Source organism: Mustela lutreola, chromosome 10 (assembly GCF_030435805.1).
Source record: "Mustela lutreola isolate mMusLut2 chromosome 10, mMusLut2.pri, whole genome shotgun sequence".
Classification (NCBI taxonomy): domain Eukaryota; kingdom Metazoa; phylum Chordata; class Mammalia; order Carnivora; family Mustelidae; genus Mustela; species Mustela lutreola.
In genome coordinates this window covers 24,936,634-24,954,999 of record NC_081299.1, presented here as the reverse complement: position 1 = coordinate 24,954,999, position 18,366 = coordinate 24,936,634, and the positions used below count along the sequence as shown (strand labels likewise).

At 42.8% G+C, this 18,366-nt stretch overlaps 1 protein-coding gene across 2 annotated transcripts in view; it reads left to right on the top strand.

The window, feature by feature from the left end:
- The first annotated feature begins 362 nt into the window (after positions 1 to 362).
- The window catches only part of PHC2 (polyhomeotic homolog 2), a 112,751-nt gene continuing 94,747 nt past the window's right edge, over positions 363 to 18,366 (top strand). The window contains exon 1 of one of the 2 annotated variants that reach the window (XM_059138293.1): positions 363 to 467. The gene's annotated coding sequence lies outside the window, so the exon portion shown is untranslated. Of the gene's footprint in view, positions 468 to 1,109; positions 1,255 to 18,366 lie in introns of those variants that run through there. The other variant, XM_059138294.1, reaches the window with a different exon arrangement.

Below are 18,366 nucleotides of genomic sequence, written 5' to 3'. Positions count from 1 at the left end.
TCTGCATTAAAGTGTTAGGAACGTGGTAAGCGCTCATTTACTGTTCGCTGAGTCTGAATCCTTTTGAGGGGAGCCAGATTCAGCCTTTCTCCCTCCGCACAGTGGGAAAAGTACACGGCGTCTCCACACGGAATTCAGGTAGGAGAGATGCTCCCGGGGGGCCACTGGGCTCCAGTGCCTCCCCACTTCCCCCGCCCGCCCAGCGTTGCCATGGCCACCGGTTCAGGCCCGGAGCAGCACCTAGGCGTGTTCAACCCTATCCCCGCCTTTCCAGAGTGACCATTGGCTGGAGAGGCCACGTGATGCGCGCTGGTATGCTAATATATGGTAATCGCCCCACGCCCCTCCTCCCCGGGCTGTGTCCGAGTAGCCAGCAGGGTGCGCGGCGCCGAGCCGAGGGGGCGGGCTGAGGGGCGGCCCCCGGGAGAGAGCGGCCAGGTGGAGGAGGAGCGCGAACGCGACCGCAGGTAACGGGCGGGCGCGTGCGCGCTGGGGCCGGCTCGCGGCGGACCGGCAGCGCGCGGGGCACTCGGGCCGCTGCGCTGCCGGCTTAACCCTTTGGGCACCCAGCTGTCACGGCCGGGCCAGGGCGCGGCGACCGGGCCGGGCCGCGCGGGGCGGGGCACTGCCGTGGGCACGGGCGGGCAGGCGGCGAGCGGCCTGACCCGGGATCCGCGGCGCGGGGCCCGCGCGGGCACCCAGCAGTCGGGCCCGCGGAGCGACCGGCCGCGACGCGCAGGGTGCCGGGACTTGCGGCAGGCAGAGGGGGACCGGCCGGAGCATCGGCGCTCGCGCGGCTTCTCGGGGGCCGAGTCCCTTCGCGCAGAGGCCCGCGCCTCGGCAGCCCGTGGCCTGGCGCGGCCTGCGTCCGCTCCGCTCGTCCCGCAGAGTGCGAGGAGACCCGGGGGTCGGGCCTGACCTCAGCGTCCCCCCACTCAGCAGGGCCTGACAGCCCGGACGCCGGCACTTTTGACCTAGAGTCAGGCTGGGCCCCCGCTGTGCGACGAAGGCGAGATTGGTGCTTAGAGGGGCACCGGCAGAGGGAACTGGGGATTGCCGGTGCTGGGAGGAGAGGACAATCTCCTAAAGGAAAACCAGGCCCCAAGATTTGCCAGGTTTGAGAAGGAGGGATGCCCGGGGAAGGCTCTAGCTCCTTGTTTTCTGTGCTGGGTGATGACCTGACACTCATGGGCAAAGGTCACCGCCGGACACCTGGAGCGGGTCTGTCATGTCCAGAGGAAGCGGCTGTTTTGCGTGAGTTTCTAACAAATTTCTTATAAGGCAAGGTTTAAATTCATCTTCCTTCCCGGCCCTTCTGCTAGGTGGGCCAACAGCGTGTTCTTTGGATTATCACCCCCTCCCCCAACCACCACCAGTTCACTAAGATCTGTGGCAGCTTTAGTCTCACGGTGTAATTTAGCTTTCACTACAACCGAGATGGTAGGATGGGCCATGTGCCACTAATGTTAAGCTTGCCCTGGGAGCTTCTTGGAAGTATGTGAGTGTGTGTGTGTGTGTGTGTGTGTGTGGTGGTGGTGGTGGTGATGGTGGTGGTGGAGGGGTTGGTGGGGGGGATGTTGCTATCATCAGTGAGGATGAAAAACTGGCTAATGTGCCAGTGATATCAATAGAATTTCCTTTATGAGTCTAAAGTCGTTTCTCCCAAATCAAGGGAAAACGTGGTTACACATGAAAAGTACCAGGAACCAATGTGATGTTTGCAAGTGAAGTGCAAATTGTACTTCTTACTGCTCTTGAAGTCTTTTATCACACAACAAAAAAACACTTGGTATATGCCAGGCACTCTACTGTGTCTTGTTCTATGTCTTGGGGATGCAGAGATGAATAAAATAATTAGTCCTTGTCCTCAGAGAAGTAGTGGGAGAGACAAATAAAATTGCCAATAAAAGTGATAGCATAATAGATGTGTATAGAAAGAGCTGTGGAAACACAAAGGAGGGAACAATTAGCTGTCTGAGAGGGTCAGAGAAGGCTTTCCAGAAAAGTATGTGTTTAAGCAAGATCTTGAAGGATGAATAGGAGTTTGCTCGCAGAGAAGATTGGGAAGGACAGAAGGACAGCCAAAGCAGAGGAGGGAGTGAACATAGACACTTGAAGAGTATGGTTATCTCTCTGCAGTGGTTTTATATTGTAGCTTTGGCCTTTTTCCTTCCTTGATAAAGTAACTTTCCAAAAGTAATCTAGAATTTCTAATTGCCACTACAATTTCCCATCGTATTTTCCTTCTTATTGTTCTTCTTCCCCACATTCCCCCCCCCCCCGCCATCTGTTTTTTGGAGGCTCACCCCTGGTCTTTGTCACTCGTATCTTTCCAAGTAAGCATTCAAAGTGTAGAGGTGGGAAGGGGATACTTTCCAGTAGCTCCAAGGTAGAAGGCCTGGGCACTGGGTACAACGTGTGACAATAGAGGCATAATCCAGAGAGGACGGATCTATACCATACAACAAGAGGAAAATATAGGGCATAACCAGGGAAGCAATGCTGGAGGTCAGATCTGTGAGGTCGGGTTTCTGAGACCTGAGGAAGGGAGTAATAAGGTCAGAAGCCTGGAGGACCTGGAGCAAGACAGGATCTGGCCTATGATGTGGGTCAGAACAAGCAGTTCAGGACTGAGCCATGAATCATGCAGAAGCGACAGAGCCCACTGTTCCGTGGTACTTGCCGCAGAGGACAGGGTTGGATCTGACAGCTTCAAGAAACTATTCAGAAAAGGACAGCACCATCTCCTCGATAGAGTATTTCTAGCATTTCCTTCTTTCTGTTCTGCCTCCCTCCTTACTCTTACCCTCTTTTGATCCCATTTTCCACCCATGATGCACTTTTATTGGGCTTCTTTTACCAAGGGCTTAGCTACCAAAGCAGAGAAATCCTATTCTGCTGCCTTAGCATCCACCTCTAGAACTCTAAAATAGTCCATTTGACCTCATAAGCCATCAACTAGCCAGTCTATGTTCACTTCCTAATCGTTTGGAAAGAGCAAGGATGGGCCTAGAGATGTACAGAGGACATCCCCAAAACTCACCTCATGCTTGAATCAGATACAGGCCTTTTAGCTTTGCTTAAACCAATATTTATTTTTAGAAGGGATAGTGGTGACATTTTGGCAAGTCCCCTGTCTTGAACTATATTACAGATCAAGCAACGTGAAGAAGGTGCCTAATATACATTGCTAGGATTGGCAATTCTGTAAGTGCTAGAGAGTCATGGGTGCTATTTAGGCAATTTTCTCAATCACCGTGTTTACTGAGCACCTGCTTGTGTACAGATACTGAGACAGGAGAATGAGAGAGGTGGTGTAGTCTGGGGATTATTCTCAGCTAAATAAGGATTTGGATCCTAGTTCTACGGGTTACTTGCTATATGAGTTGGACAAGTTAGTTGACTTTATTTCTTTGTGACAATGCCCCCTACCCCCATGAAGTTGTGAGGATTAAATGTAAAGCAGCCATTCAGTATGTTTTCAAAAGCACTGCAATATGTGGTATTATAGGAGTCAGAAAAAGGGAAAGGTCATTATGGACTCTGATTAGGAAGGAAGGCTTTTTTCAGAGGCATGGTGAATTTTGTTATAGAGGGAGGTGGACGGTGGAAGGAATTTCCAGATCGGAAAAATCATGTTTATAAAACACAGGACTGGGCTATAGAAGAAAGTTTTCAGGGACCAGTCTGGCAAGATCAGAAGGTTTAAGCAGAAAAGTTGTAAGACAGGAAGGGGTGGTAGAAGCCCGATTTTAACAGGCTTTGAATGCTGAACAAGGAATTAGAACTCTATCTCCTATGATGGAAAGTGAAGATGACTGGTTAGGGAAATGCGGGGTCGTGAAAGGATTCTTAAGAAGATTCTCAACAACAGTGTGGAGAATAAACTTTAGTGGGGATAGAAGGAGACCGGCACAACCAGCCAGTCCGTTACTTACAGTCTAGATGTGAGGGGGTAAGGAATTGAATTAGGGTGATGGCAGTGAAAATAAAAGATGGGTTCAGTAAGTATCACAAAGGAAACGTGAGCAGGAGTTCATGACTGGATATGGAGGACAAGAAATAAGGAAGAATCAAATATAGCCTTGAACATGGGTGTCAAGATGAATAGAGATAAGACAAAAAGGAAAGCTAGTCTGGGGAGAAGAGGAAAGGCTAAGTGCTAGATATCTTGAGGTGATACTGGAACTTATAAGGGGATGTGTACCATAAGTATTTGGAAGTGGGGGGCTAGAGCTCAAAAGAGAAGTGAAGGAGCCTGATGTAGAGAAGGTGATCTCTGAAGCTGTGTAATAACTTAGTCAACTAGAGGCAGCAGCCTATGAACAGAAGCATAGAGGACTAAGGGCCAAAGCTTGAAGAAGCCCACATTTAGGGAGGTAAGAAGAAGAAAGCAGGTCAGTATAGGGGAGTGGGTCAGTATAGGGGAGAAGAAGGAGTATCAGAGAAGCCAAAGAACCATCTAGTCTTTTCCTCCAACAAATGCATTCTCTTCGGGACCATTCGTGTACCAGATAGATGCAAGGCTGGCCAGACGCGCTGTCAGACATGAGGATGCAGTGCCAACAAAAGGAAGGAGAAGAGAGGGTTTCAAGCTGGAGGAATTGCTCAGCAGTATGAAATTGTAAAGAGAAAGTGGGAGATGCCCATTTTATTTGGTAAACAGGGTTATTAGTAACTTTTTGAGAACAATAGCTTCAGTTCAGGCAGGGGGGGCAGGGAGATATTAAATGCCAGAATAACAGGACTGTAGCATGAGCTGTAGATTCAAAGTGGAGGCAGCATGTGCATCACCCTTTGTATGCTTTGCAATAAATGGGAAGAGAGAAGTAGGAGAGTAGTTAGAGAAGGCAGAAGATTCAATCTTCCTTGTCTGCCTCATTATTTTGGTTGCCCTAAAATTCCAATCTCATGCTTTCATATCCTTAATAGCAGTTCAGCAATTCCTTTTCTTAAATGTACTGCTTTGATAATTACCTGCATATTTTACTGCATGTTAATAGTTCAGCTACCACTTGTTGAGTGTTTACTATGTGCTAAACACTTTGTATACATTCTATTCATTATCCCGCTTAATTCTCACAATACTGGATTACAACCACACAATCTCTTGGAAGTATGGAGAGGCTAAATCACATAAGTAATGGGTGGCAAAGATAGGATTTGGACCCAACTCGGACTCTAACGGACCACTCTATACTGTCCCTGAAGTCAAGACCAGCTTTGCTGGTGTGCAGCCTAAGCAACCTCCCAGGGCCCTGTGCTTAGAAGAGCTCCTCACTCAGTTTAATGCTCCATTGTTGCTCTCTTGAAATTCCTAATTTTTTAGCTTGGGTCCTGCTTTTTCATTTTGCACTGGACCCCACACATTGAATAAGTTCTGCCTGAAGGTATCAATACTACCTCCTGAAGCCAGAAAAGCATGTTGTGCTGGATCCCTTGTTTTAGTTTTGTAGTGTGTCAAGGTCCTTGTTGTGTCATGGTGCATGATCCCATTTTCCTGGGATTTTCTCCTCTTGGACTCCCAATATTAAGAGCAAATGGGGTGGGCGCCTGGGTGGCTCAGTGGGTTAGGCCGCTGCCTTCGGCTCAGGTCATGATCTCAGGGTCCTGGGATCGAGTCCCGCATCGGGCTCTCTGCTCAGCAGGGAGCCTGTTTCCTCCTCTCTCTCTCTCTGCCTGCCTCTCTGCCTACTTGTGATCTCTCTCTGTCAAATAAATAAATAAAATATTAAAAAAAAAAAAAAGAGCAAATGGGGAGTATTTTGAGGTTCAACTAGATAGTTTGAAGAGAAGAGAATAAAGAGGCAAGGAGTTATTACCCGGAATGTCTCCTGGAAACTCAAACATCACGGTCTTGAGACTATTATCAGGTAGAGTTACAGTCCTGATACTGTTGTTACTCCCAATTTAAATAAGAAATGAGTTCATTTCTATTCCTTTTATGGTTGAATATTCCCATTTGCTTGTAGGAAGCTATGGCAAGCTTTTTTTAACCTACTAAAACAGAAATTGGGATTGAGTAAATGTAATACAACTTGTCTGCCCTGATCTGATGCCTTTTCAGTCAGGCTGATGCTACCCCGTCACCCCCATACCAGGGACTACCCCGAAGCTTTGAACTACGTGGCCCATTTACCACATTTGTCTTGGATGCTCATGTCCCACCCTTGTCTTTGTTGCCTGCTCCGTTCTTTTATCTACCCACCTGAAGAAGGAAAACTTAATCTTTGATATTTTTGCTTATTTTTGGCTTTACAGTCATTACTTGGCAGGGACAACAAATGAAGTTTTCTGGTTCTCCTGATTACCACTCCCTCAAACATAACTTTCACTCTTTCTCTTGTTCTCTTGTTCCTCCTGCTCCCTCTGAGTGATTATTTGGCTGGTACTGACCAAGTCCTTACTGTGCTAGGTACAGGCCGACCACTTGACCAGGTCTGAACACCAGCCAACTTGGGGTTCTTCTGCGGGGGATATCAGACAAGACTGAGACTGCGTTGCTTCTTCCCATTCCCTGTGTCCTTCCCATTCCCAGAGTGCTTATTCACACTTTCTACTCCAATAGGGACCAGGTGAGCCTTAGGATATATAAGAGTGAATCTATATAGAGACTTATAGTATAACCTATGGTGTATGTCACAAAACAAAGTTTAGATGGACAGATGTTCTCCCTATGTGTGCTAGTGGCACGGTCACCATAAGGCACTGTGGTAGTTATCTATTGCTGTGTAACATATGACCACCAAATCTATCAGCTGAAGACAACGAACTTCTCTCTCTACCAAGATTCAATTCAAGCATCGCATCTCAGAAGCATTTCCCCACTTGCTTTTAATGAATTAGCATCTTTCCTCTCTGGCCTTCCTTTGTACTTTAACATCTCATTTTAGCATTTACCACACTGTTGTAATTGCTAGGAACTATGTCTTTTTCATATCCGTAACTTCAGTTCTGAAAACCAGCCCTTGAACATAGCAGATGCTCAATAAATAGCTGTTGAGTGTGTTTAAGAATAGCTTGTACCTTTATATGTTTTTCGTGTATATACTGCAAAGTATGTAGCCTTGTGCCCTGTGATAAATGTACCTTTCTTCATTTCCCTGTCTAGAGGCTTAAGTATCATTGTTGTTGAAGATGTGAAGAAACCATTATACATATCAAAGGCTTGTTGACATGCCAACTCATTTGTCCCAGGAAGGGCTTCTTGACCTTGTTTCTGTCGGTTAAGTCCCTTCTCCGTTCATACTCTGAAACCAGTTCTGGCCCTTGTAGGAAGTTGTATAATGAGCCCCTAGCCCAAAAATACTTGGTTCAATAACAAAGCCAACATTGGTTCACTATTTAAATATTTGACTACAAACCTTATGAAGGTATGACCTGGATCTCTCTTCTTCACTGCTGTATTCCCAGCACCAAGTACTATTTAGATGCTTAATAAATACATGGTAGATGAATTAATAACACTCCATACTTGATAATCATGTTCCATTCCTGTTATCTGGGTCCTGAACTCTGATCACCCAGAATCTTAGGTGTTCATCGTTTCATGTGGCCCAGACATTTTGTCTTGGTCCTTGACTCTTCTCTTCCATCTCTTTATCATAGCTGATCTTTAGGAATTTGACTCCTTGCTTACTCTGAATTAATTCAGAGGCACCTCTTCCTCTCTTGATCTTCCTAACTAATACTATTGGCCAGATGCCTTCAGGACAATATTCTTTTCTCTACCTATAGCCAGAAACTATAGGTGCTGGGAAATACTGAACTGAAGAGAATTACATTCAGATTTCAAAAGAAAGGAGACAGGCCCCTTAGGAAGCAAATTTTGGCCAGAAACCAAGTTCTAAAATTTTGTGAGTCTGTTAAAATGATTAACTTGTAAGATTAAGCAATTCAATGCAAATTAATTTTTATACCAACCAGCAAATCAAAGGAGGGGGGGGGATTAAGTGAGTGTGTAAATATGGTTGCCAGGGAAACTTTTCCTGACAGAAGAGAGAACCTCACAGGAATTTATGCAGGCCTAAGAAAGCAATGTAACCTGATCTTTCTCTGTTCTCTCGATGATGGGGGAAGAAAACAATGTAGAAACCGTGGGTACAGATAAGGGTGGCTTTCAGCTTTTCTAAAGGAGTAAGTTCTCCCTCTTCAAGCAGGACTGAGTAGTAGAGCTCTCCAGAGCAAATATGACTATTTTAAGACACCTGTTGCTTCTGAGGAAACATCTGGAAATGCAGAGTTCTGAATTCATCTCTGAAATGGTATTCGCTCATTCAACACGTTCTAAGTGGCCCATTGCCCAAAGGGAGTATGATTATACAAGATAACAGTTTGAAGGTACTATGTCACACCTAGCGCATGGTCTTAAAATTTTGTCTAAATTAAATTTTTGAGTTAAGGGTAATACGGACCTAAATACTTAATGCTTTTTTAAAAAAATAAAATTCTGTTTCTGTAGAAAAATCATGAACACAAGGGCATTTTCTGCCATATTTCTATTCTTAGGTCACTGCTCTTGAGAAATACCTAACCCGCTGATCCATAAAGTAACACCCCAAGGTGACTATTCATCTAGTGACAGTGTCATCGGAATAGTAAGTGTAGTACCAGTGAAGGACAAATCTATCTCCTAGATAGCTAAAATCACAAGAGACCCTTAGTATTTTAGCTATAAACAATGGGTGGTTTGAGATCTAAAATCTCGGCTGTAAAATGCATTTTAGATTGAAATGCATAACACTGTCGACTACCCGAGGCCTGTCATTCACTGTTTGCCCTTATGCCTTAATGTGCTGGAGTTTTTGTACTGCGTATGGTGCCTTTTAGTGACCTGCAGAGAAGGCAGTAGTAGAAGGTAATGGTTAACAGCATGGCTGCTGGAGCCAGACCATTCCAGTTCCAGCCCCGCCCCTACCGCTCACTAACTGAGCTTTACAGCCTCCTTTGAGTCTCCTTGTGCACAGTGGGGATAATAATAGCACCTACCTCGAAGAGGTATAGAATTAAACAGGTTAATACATGTGAGCTGCATAGTACGCACCATGTAAGCTCTACCTTTTGTTATTTCCTGTGTCCTCCTTGATAGTAGGGTTGATTCCATTTGAAGGAAGAGCTGGTTGAGATATACAGAGATATAATTTCCCTCAAGTTGCATGCTAAGTTAGTGCTCAGATTATTTGCATCCTTAATTTAGCCCTCAAGTTTTCCATTCTACTTTGTAAGAGAGAGAAAATGAGAATTTGAGTAGGAGAGAAGAATTTGGCTTTTGGAGCATTTGAAATAGGGGTTACTTCACAAAAGATGGTGACACTAAAGCGTAGGAAAATGCAGTTGTCTTCTCAAAGGCAGAATCAGTGTGAGAAATGGTTGGGAGTCATATAAGACAGGGGACATCCTACTGGGGTGGGCCTGTTGTATGTTGAGCCCTAAATTCTGTCTCTGATCATGATCACTGAACAGCTGGAGGAAGTCTTGTAGCTGCCATCCACAACGGGAACTTCTGATTATAGGAACGGACTATCTCCCATCCCTACCTGTCTTAGTGTCTTGGTCACTCAAAGACTTAAGCTCTACTTCTATTTCAGGTCTTTCAAATCTGTTCATTTATTCAACATCTTTAAAGCTCTGCACCCCCATGCTAGTAGCTAGGGTTGCAAAGATGACTAGACTATAGTCCTGGCACCCCAGAGGTTTATAAAGGAAGACAGATGTGGATACGTTAATTATGGTTTCATACTCACTGCCGTTAACAGGAGTATGGACAAAGTGGTTTTTTTTTTTTTAAGATTTTATTTATTTATTTGACAGAGATTACAAGTAGGCAGAGAGGCAGGCAGAGAGAGAGAAGAAAGGAAGCAGGCTCCCCACTGAGCAGAGAGCCCGATGTGGGACTCGATCCCAGGACCCTGAGACCATGACCTGAGCTGAAGGCAGAGGCTTAACCCACTGAGCCACCCAGGTGCCCTGGACAAAGTGTTTTGAAAGCTTAGAGAAGGGAGCACTTAATTCTTCTTAGAAAAGTCACCTTCTGAAGAAAGTGACAATTGAGATAATGACAGGAGGAAAGGGAGTCCTCAGGCGGAGAGCACGCCTCAGACAGAAGGAGCAGTCTCTGCCAAAGCGGGGTGTCCGTGCGCAGGAGCAAGTATACACCAGGAGTTGCAAATCATCTAATATGACCAGAGCAGAGCATACGAGATGGGTAGCAGCAGAAACAGGGCCAGGAGCAAATACAAAAGGCTTGGCTGGCCAAGCTAAGGAATCTGGACCTAATGTTGGAAGCCCCGGAGAAATGTTGAAGCAGTGACAGGCTCCGAGCTGCTGTCCCGAGAGTGATTTGGATGGGAGCAAGACTGGACACACAGTCAACACGGTCAGAAGGAAGCCTGTAGCTCGACTTCTCATCTTCTGCTGGTATTTTCACTATTGGGAGTGTGCCCTTGTTCCCCCAGCCCACACTGATCGACGACATGCCAGGTCCAGGGCTAACTGCAGGAGATCCTGGGACAGGCCACGTGCTACCCGTGCCTTGGAGTTGCTGGCAGGGTCATAGTTGTCGTAAACAAAAGCTTGCTTGAGTTTTTCGGCTCTCCTGTCCACTTTCCACTTCACCTCGGTCCCAGGGCTGGTGTTGTGTGTGTGAAGATGAACTGGGTTGTGTTGGCCTTGTCTGTGCTCATCATGATGTCCCTGTCCTCATCATAACTCGCTCCTCTCAACCTCCCTGTCTCCTAAGTGCAGAGTTCTCATCATTTAGTGAATCCCTGTGCAGAGTGAATCAACTACATCCCCTTTTTAGACTTTGGCTATTTAAATTTGTCATCTTGTCTCATTTCCCCAAACATCAGGCATTCTAGTTGTGCCCTTAGACTAAGTGCACCTAGTCATGTCAAGCCCTTCAGGCCTTCCTTCCTGTCCTTACTCTTTTCATCCTTGTTTTCTTCTTACCCTGAGGGTATGGATACCAGAATTGCAGACTGCGTTATTTTCCGGGCTTTTTCTGTGTGGCCATAACATCTTTCACCCATGAGATCACAGTCCCCAAAGGAAAAACTCCTCCCACTCTGAAAATAAATTGAAATTGGAAAGAAACTGAAGATGAGAGGATATTTCTACTGCAATGGAATAGCAGATAGTGTTTTGTTAGAAATAGTAGTGTTTAGTACATAATGATAAATTGTGATAACAATTTGCTGAGCTGTTACTCTACATGCTAATTGCCATGCTAGTACTGTACGTGAGTTCTTACTTAAACTCACAGCAACTCTGCGGCATAAGAACTTATTACTCCTCTTTTATAAATGAAGAAACAGGCTCAAAGGGGTGAAATGATTTGTCCAAGGTCACATCATTAACACATAATAGCATCAGCTCTCGAACTCAGGCTTGATTCTAGAAGTGAATTTTCTTTACTACTGTGGAGCACGGGGTAAATATGTAGGGTCTAGGTGGAGGTACCTGTGGTCATCGAGAGTGAGCCCATTGTTTTTAACCTTTAGTGACAAGTGCCATTGTCAAATCTTGTTCTTGGTTCTTATTAGCCATGTTAATAAACTATTTTATTTGGATCATAGGAAGGCACAGTAAGTTTCTAATAGCTTCCCTGCCCCAAAGTTTATGATGTTTGTCTTAATTTTACAGATTTGAGTTTATATGTTAGCGCTTAGAGATGCTGTAGTTCATTATGGACGCGATGCTTGCAGTTTGGGGACCCAGCAGGTGAAAAAGTTGTGCCTTGGCAAATGGTTGCATATTCTAACAGGTTTGTTGTAGAGAGAGCAAAGTGTACTTTTAAAAAAATGTTATATATGTTATAATTTCTACACAAGATCCATCTACCCCATTCAACCCAGATAGGTTGAATAATGGCTACCCAAAGATAATTAGGTTCTAGTACCTGGAACTTATAAATGTTACATTATAAAGAAAACGAGTCTTTGCAGATGTAATTAAATTAAGGATCTTGACTGGTAGAGATTACCCTGGATTTCTGGATAGGCCCTAAATCCAACCACAAATGTCATTCTAAGAGACAGAGGGAGATTTGACACACAGAGGTGAGGAGGCAATATAAACACAGAGGCAGAGATTAGAGGGGTGCGGCCATGAGCCAAGGAACATTGGCAGCCCACAGAACTCGGAAGAGACCAGGAGTGTATTCTCCCCAAGGATCTCCAGAGAGAATGCAGCCTTGCTAGCCCCTTGATTTCAGCCCAGTGAAACTGGTATTGAAATCCCAGCCTCCAGACCTGTGAGAGAATATGTTTCTGTGTTGTTTTTGTTTTTTGGGTTTTTTGTTTGTTTGTTTGTTTCTGTGGTTTTAAGCCAGGAAGTGATTTGTTATGCCAGCCACAGGGAACTAATTCCATGGGAATAGTCACTTCTTCTGCAGCTTTGTTCATTTTGAGGACCCATATCATGGCTTACTAAAGGTGACAACCAACTAATATATGAATAATAATAGTAATTTCAACACACACTTGTGTAGTGTTCACTATGTGCCAGGTACTATTAGAAGCATTTGAAATGTATTTATTCATTCAATTTTTATAACAACCATATGAGGGGAAATCTATTACTATCTCCACTTGAAAACAGGGACATTGGAGTACAGAGAAGTTAGGTGACTTGGTCCAAAATTATGTAACTTACTTTAAGTAGTGGGGCTAGGACCTGAACCCAGGGAGTCTGGCTCCAAGTTCATGCTATGAAACACTATACAGGGGTTTGCACTCAAGAGGCACAGTCAGTGTCAGTCCTCTGGCCATTTTCTCTTTCCATGTTTTCTGCTGTGTTCACTGAATTTGTCTTCCTCCATGTGTTGTTCTTCATCTATAACGTCTTTTCTCTGTGGTTTTTTTTTCTTTTTTATAATAGCCTTGTGTGGTTTTGGAATAGTAATTCTGGCCTCATAAAATGGGTAGGGAACAATTTCCTTTTTCTGTTTTCTGAAGGAGTCTATAGACCATTGGTTTTCTTTCTTTTTTTTTGAATTTTTAGTAGAATTCACCACTAAAATCTTCTGGGTCTGGTGTTTTCTCTATGGAAAGCTTTTATGCCAAGAGCTTACATTCATTAATAGATAAAGGGCTATTCAAATTATTTCTTCTTGAGTGAGCTCTGATAGCTTGCCTTTCCAGGGATTTGTCCATTTCATCTAAGTTGTTTACTTTATTGGCCATAGGATCCCTTTAATGTCTGTAGGATCTTTCATTCTTATTATTGATAATTTCATCAGTTTTACTGATTTTTTTCAAAGAACCAGCTTTTTATTTCATTGATTTTTCTCTATACTTTTTCTGCATTTTATTTTATTGATTTCCATTCTCATCTTCATTATTTCCTTCCTTTTGTTATATTTCACTTGTTCTTCTTTTTCTAGCTTCTTTTTTTTTTTTAAGACTTTTTATTAATTTATTTGACAGAGAGAGATGACAAGCAGGCAGAGAGGCAGGCAGAGAGAGGGGAGGAAGCAGGCTCCCTGCCGAGCAGAGAGCCCCATGCGGGGCTCGATCCCAGGACCCTGGGATCATGACCTGAGCCAAAGGCAGCGGCCCAACTCACTGAGCCACCCAGGCGCCCCCCCTTTTTTTTTTTTTTGTGGGTGCAAGGTAAGATTTATTAAAAATGCTCTCCGGCGAAGTTTCAGGGCTCAGGAGAAGGGGAGCCAGGAAAGTTGCGCTGGGAGGAGGTGGGCACCCTCGGGCGAGGTTCTGCGACTCTGGAAAGCTGAGTGGCGGAAGTCGCACCCTTTTTCTAGCTTCTTAAGATAGATGCTGAGTCTAATGATTTGAGATCTGTCTTCTTCTCTAATATAGGTGGTTTAATGCTATAAATTTTCCTCTAAGTATGGCTTTAGCTATATCCCATAAATTTTGATAAGTAACATTTTTGTTTTCATTCAGTTCAAAATATTTTCTACTTTTCCTTGTGACTTTTTCTTTGACCCATGAGCTATTTTGAATTATGCTGTTTTCTTTCCACATACTTAGGATTTTCCTAATAGCTTTTTGTTATAATTTTCTTATACTCAGAAAATATATAGTTTGCATGATTTTAATTCTTTTAAATTTATTAAGACTTATTTTATGATCCAAAACATATATTCTGCTGTTCCTGGGTAGAGTGGTATAAATATGGATTTAGATAAAGATATACAATATCAGATGGGCAGTGTTGTTCAAGTCTTTTACATCTTTATTAATTTTTCTGTCTACTTGTTTTATCCATTTTTGGTTCTATCAGTTTTGCTTTATGTGTTTTGAAACTCTGATGCTAGGTGCATACACATTTAGGATTGTATATCCTCTTGATGAATTGACCCCTTTATTACTATGAAATGATTTTCTTTTTCCCTGATAATATTCCTTGTTCTGAAGACTACCCAAAGTTGATATGGTCGTTATAGCTTTCTTATGATTATTGTTTGCATGGTATATCTTTCCAACCTTTTGCTTTTAACCTATATATGCCTTTATTTTTAAAGTGGGTTTCTTATACAATGCATTTAATTGTGTCTTGCTTTTTAATCCAGTGTGAAAATTTCTGCCTTTTAATTGAGACATTTATAATATTTATTATAATTATCGGTAAGGTTGGATATAAAAAGCTGATCAATTCTATTTGTTTTCTATTTATCCTGATTTTTGTTCTTTTTTTCTCTTTTTTGCCCAATTTTAGATTATTCAAATTTCTTATTTATGACTTTATCTTCATTATTGGCTTACTTCCTTTTTATCTTTGTTCTATCCTTTTTTTTTTTTTTAAGATTTTATTTATTTGAGAGAGAGAGACCACAAACAGGGGGAGGGGCAGAGGAAAAAGCAGACTCCCTGCTGAGCAGGGAACCTGATCTGGGGCTTCATCCCAGAACCCTGGGATCTGACCTAAGCTGAAGGCAGATGCCTAACCAACAGAGCCACTGAGGCAGCCCCATTCTATCCTTTTTTGTAATTGCTTTCATGATTATAATAAACATCTTTAACTTACCCACATTTATCTTCAGAGAATATTGTATCACTTCATGTATAGTAAGAACTTTGAAAGTACATACTTCCATTTCTCCCCTCCTGTTCCTTGTACTATTATCATATTTTATTTACTGTTATTGTTTTTTATTTAGATAGTTATTTTTTTTTAAAGATTTTATTTATTTATTTGACAGAGAGAGATCACAAGTAGGCAGAGAGGCAGGCAGAGAGAGAGGAGGAAGCAGGCTCCCTGCTGAGCAGAGAGCCCGATGCGGAACTCGATCTCAGGACCCTGAGATCATGACCTGAGCCGAAGGCAGCGGCCCAACCCACTGAGCCACCCAGGCGCCCTTAGATAGTTATTTTTTTAAACATACTGAAAAATGAGAAAACATGACTTTTTTGTTTACTTACTTATTTACTGTTTTACCCACTTATTTACTGTTTATTTACTGTTGGAGACCTCTTTATTCCTTTGTGTTTCCATCTTTTATCAATTTCTTTTAGCCCAAAGAACTTCCTTTAACATTTTTGGTAGTATAGGGATGCTGGAATTAATTCTTTCAGTGTTTTTCTGTTTGAAAGACTTTACTTTATCCTAATTTGAGAGACCTTTTTACTGAGTAAAGAATTCTAGGTTGACAGGCTTTTTTCTTCTAGTACTTTAAAGATGTCTAGCCATTGGCCACTGGCTTGAATAGTTTATGATAAGAAATTTGCTGTAATTTATTTTTTTAAGATTTAATTTATTTGTCAGAGAGAGAGTGAGCACAAGCAGGCGGAGCAGCAGGCAGAGGAAGAAGCAGGCTCCCCACTAAGCAGGGAGCTCAATGCAGGACTCAGTCCCTGCACCCTGGGGTCATGTCCTGAGCAGAAGGCAGATGCTTAACAGACTGAGCCACCTAGGCTCCCTTTACTGTAATTCTTATCTTTGTTCCTCTGTAATGGTCTTTTTTCCCTCTAGCTACTTTTAAGATTCTCTATCACTTAAGCAATTTGATCATGGTATTTCTTGGAATCATTGTCTTTCTATTTATTCTGTATGGATTTGCACTCCTTGGATCTGTGGGTTTATAGTTTTTATCAAATTTGGAAAATTTTTAGCCTTTATTTCTTCAAAGGTTTTTTCCTGTCCCCTTCCTCCCCAGATCTCTTTTCCTTTTGGAACTCTGAATTCGTGAATGTTAGATTGCTTGATATTGTCCCACTGTTGCTCACTGATTCTCTGCTCATTTTTTTTTCTGTCTTTATTTCTCTGTGCTTCATTTTGGATGGTTTCTAAGGCTGTGTCTTCAAGTTCACTGATATTTTCTTCTGAAGTTCCCAGTGTATTTTTAATCTAACTCAGCATATTTTTAATTTCAGATACTATATTTTAGTCTCTAGATGTTTAGTATCTTTTTTAAAAAGTCTTCTTTCTCCTGTCCTGATTTTCCTCTACTTCTTGAACATGTGGAATGTACTTGTTAAAGGTATTTTAATATCCTTGTCTGCTAGTGCTTTCATCCTGGTATTTCTGGGCATGTTTTTATTTATATTGTTTTTTCGTAGTTAACAAGTTTCTTTACATGCCTGGAAATTTTTTATTGAATAGTGAACATTGTTTATTTTATATTCTTGGTTGCCATATTTTGCTGTGGAATGTACTTAAATTACCTGGAATCAGTTTGATCCTCTCAGGGACTGCTTTTATGCTTTGTTATGGGGGTCTAGAGCAGCCTTTATTTAGTTCCTACTACTATGGCAATACCCTTTGAGGATTCTAATTCCTTGTGTATTACAGGGTCCTTCTACTCCGACTGATATGAACACAAACTGTTTCCAGTCCTCTGTGAACTCTGGTAGTTGTTCTGCTTACTCCTTTACAATAGTCTCGTGTAGTTTCCTCTCACACTTGTGCAAATCTGTGCTCAGCGAAAGACTCTAGGGAGGATTGTCTACAGAAGAGGTTGTAGAGTATGTGCTGTCCCTCCCTTCTTCTCTCTGTGCAGCACCATTCTTTCTGGCTCTCTTTGCCAAAAATTCTAGGCACTTGGCACCCCAGAGCTCTAATCACAGTCTCCTCAACTCAGTGAGCTCTCTTACCATCTTTATACCACTGGAACCTGGAAACTGCCTTCAGGCAATAAGCTAGTATAATCATAGGGCTCACTTTGTTCCTCTCTCTCTCTCTCTTTTTTTAACAGATGATAGGCCGGCATTGTCTGTCAACCAATGTCAGAAAAACATTGCTTTATATATTTTGCCCATTATTTAGTTGTTTAAGGCAAGGAGGTAAATGTGATCCCTGTTTCTCCAATTTTTTTTTTTTTTAAGACAGAGAGAGAGCATGTGAGTGGGGGGAGGAGGAGCAAAAGGAGAAAGAAAGTCTTAAGCAGACTCCATGCCCAGTGCAGAGCCCCCAACAGGGCTTGATCTCACAACCTGGAGATTATGACCTAAGCCAAAATCAAGAGTCAGAAACTTAACCAACTGAGCCATCCAGGCATCCCTAGTTTTTAAGTGAAAGTCTGTAACATCTTTTCTAAGGACCTTACATGTTGATAGTAGGTTCCTTCTTTAAAGAAGGGTCACTTCAGATATGGCTTTTGATAGTTAAAAATTAGAACTGTATTTGAAGTAATAGTCAGGGCTCCTGGGTTGCTCAGATGCTTGGGCCTCAGCCTTAGGCACAGGTCATGAGCTCCAGATTGATCGGGCAGACTCCCAGCTCAGCAGGGAGTCTATTTTTCCCTCACCCTCTGCCTCCCCACCTACCCCCACCCCAGCTTGTGCTCTCTCTCTCTCTGTCTCAAATAAATAAATAAAATCTTTTTAAAAAAATAAAGTGATTGTCATACATCTAGATAAATCAATTCATTGTTATTAGGATGGCAGGGAGTCAAAAAGGAATTTCAAAAAAAGGGCTAAAGCTATCCAGATGGTGATTTATTAAGGTTCCATGGTTGTAGAGGGCTGTATCTAGTTACCGAGTCTTGGCTATAAGCTTTTTAACTGCCCTACTATCTATTTAAATTCCTTCTTTGTTAATCTTTCTCTTTCATGCCTCTTCCCAATAGTGAAACAAGAGTGAAACCCTCTGAACCACTGAGATAAAGATCAAAACTGTATAGTGAGAGGATTGAAGAAAATGCCAGCAGTGTTTGAACTGAGGAACCCTCCACCAACTACTGACTGTCTGACTCCAGAATTGGTATTTTTGCTCATGTCGTTGCTGGCTGCACTAAAAGTGAGGCCAATTACAACACTCTATCCTTGGACTAGGTTATGGAGGCCAATAAATCAACCTCAACTATTAACCCCGTATGTGAGAGAAAGAGAGACATAGAGAATAAGTATGCATGTGTACATATATAGCATCTTCTATGTGCCAGGCATCCCATTTAATCTTCAT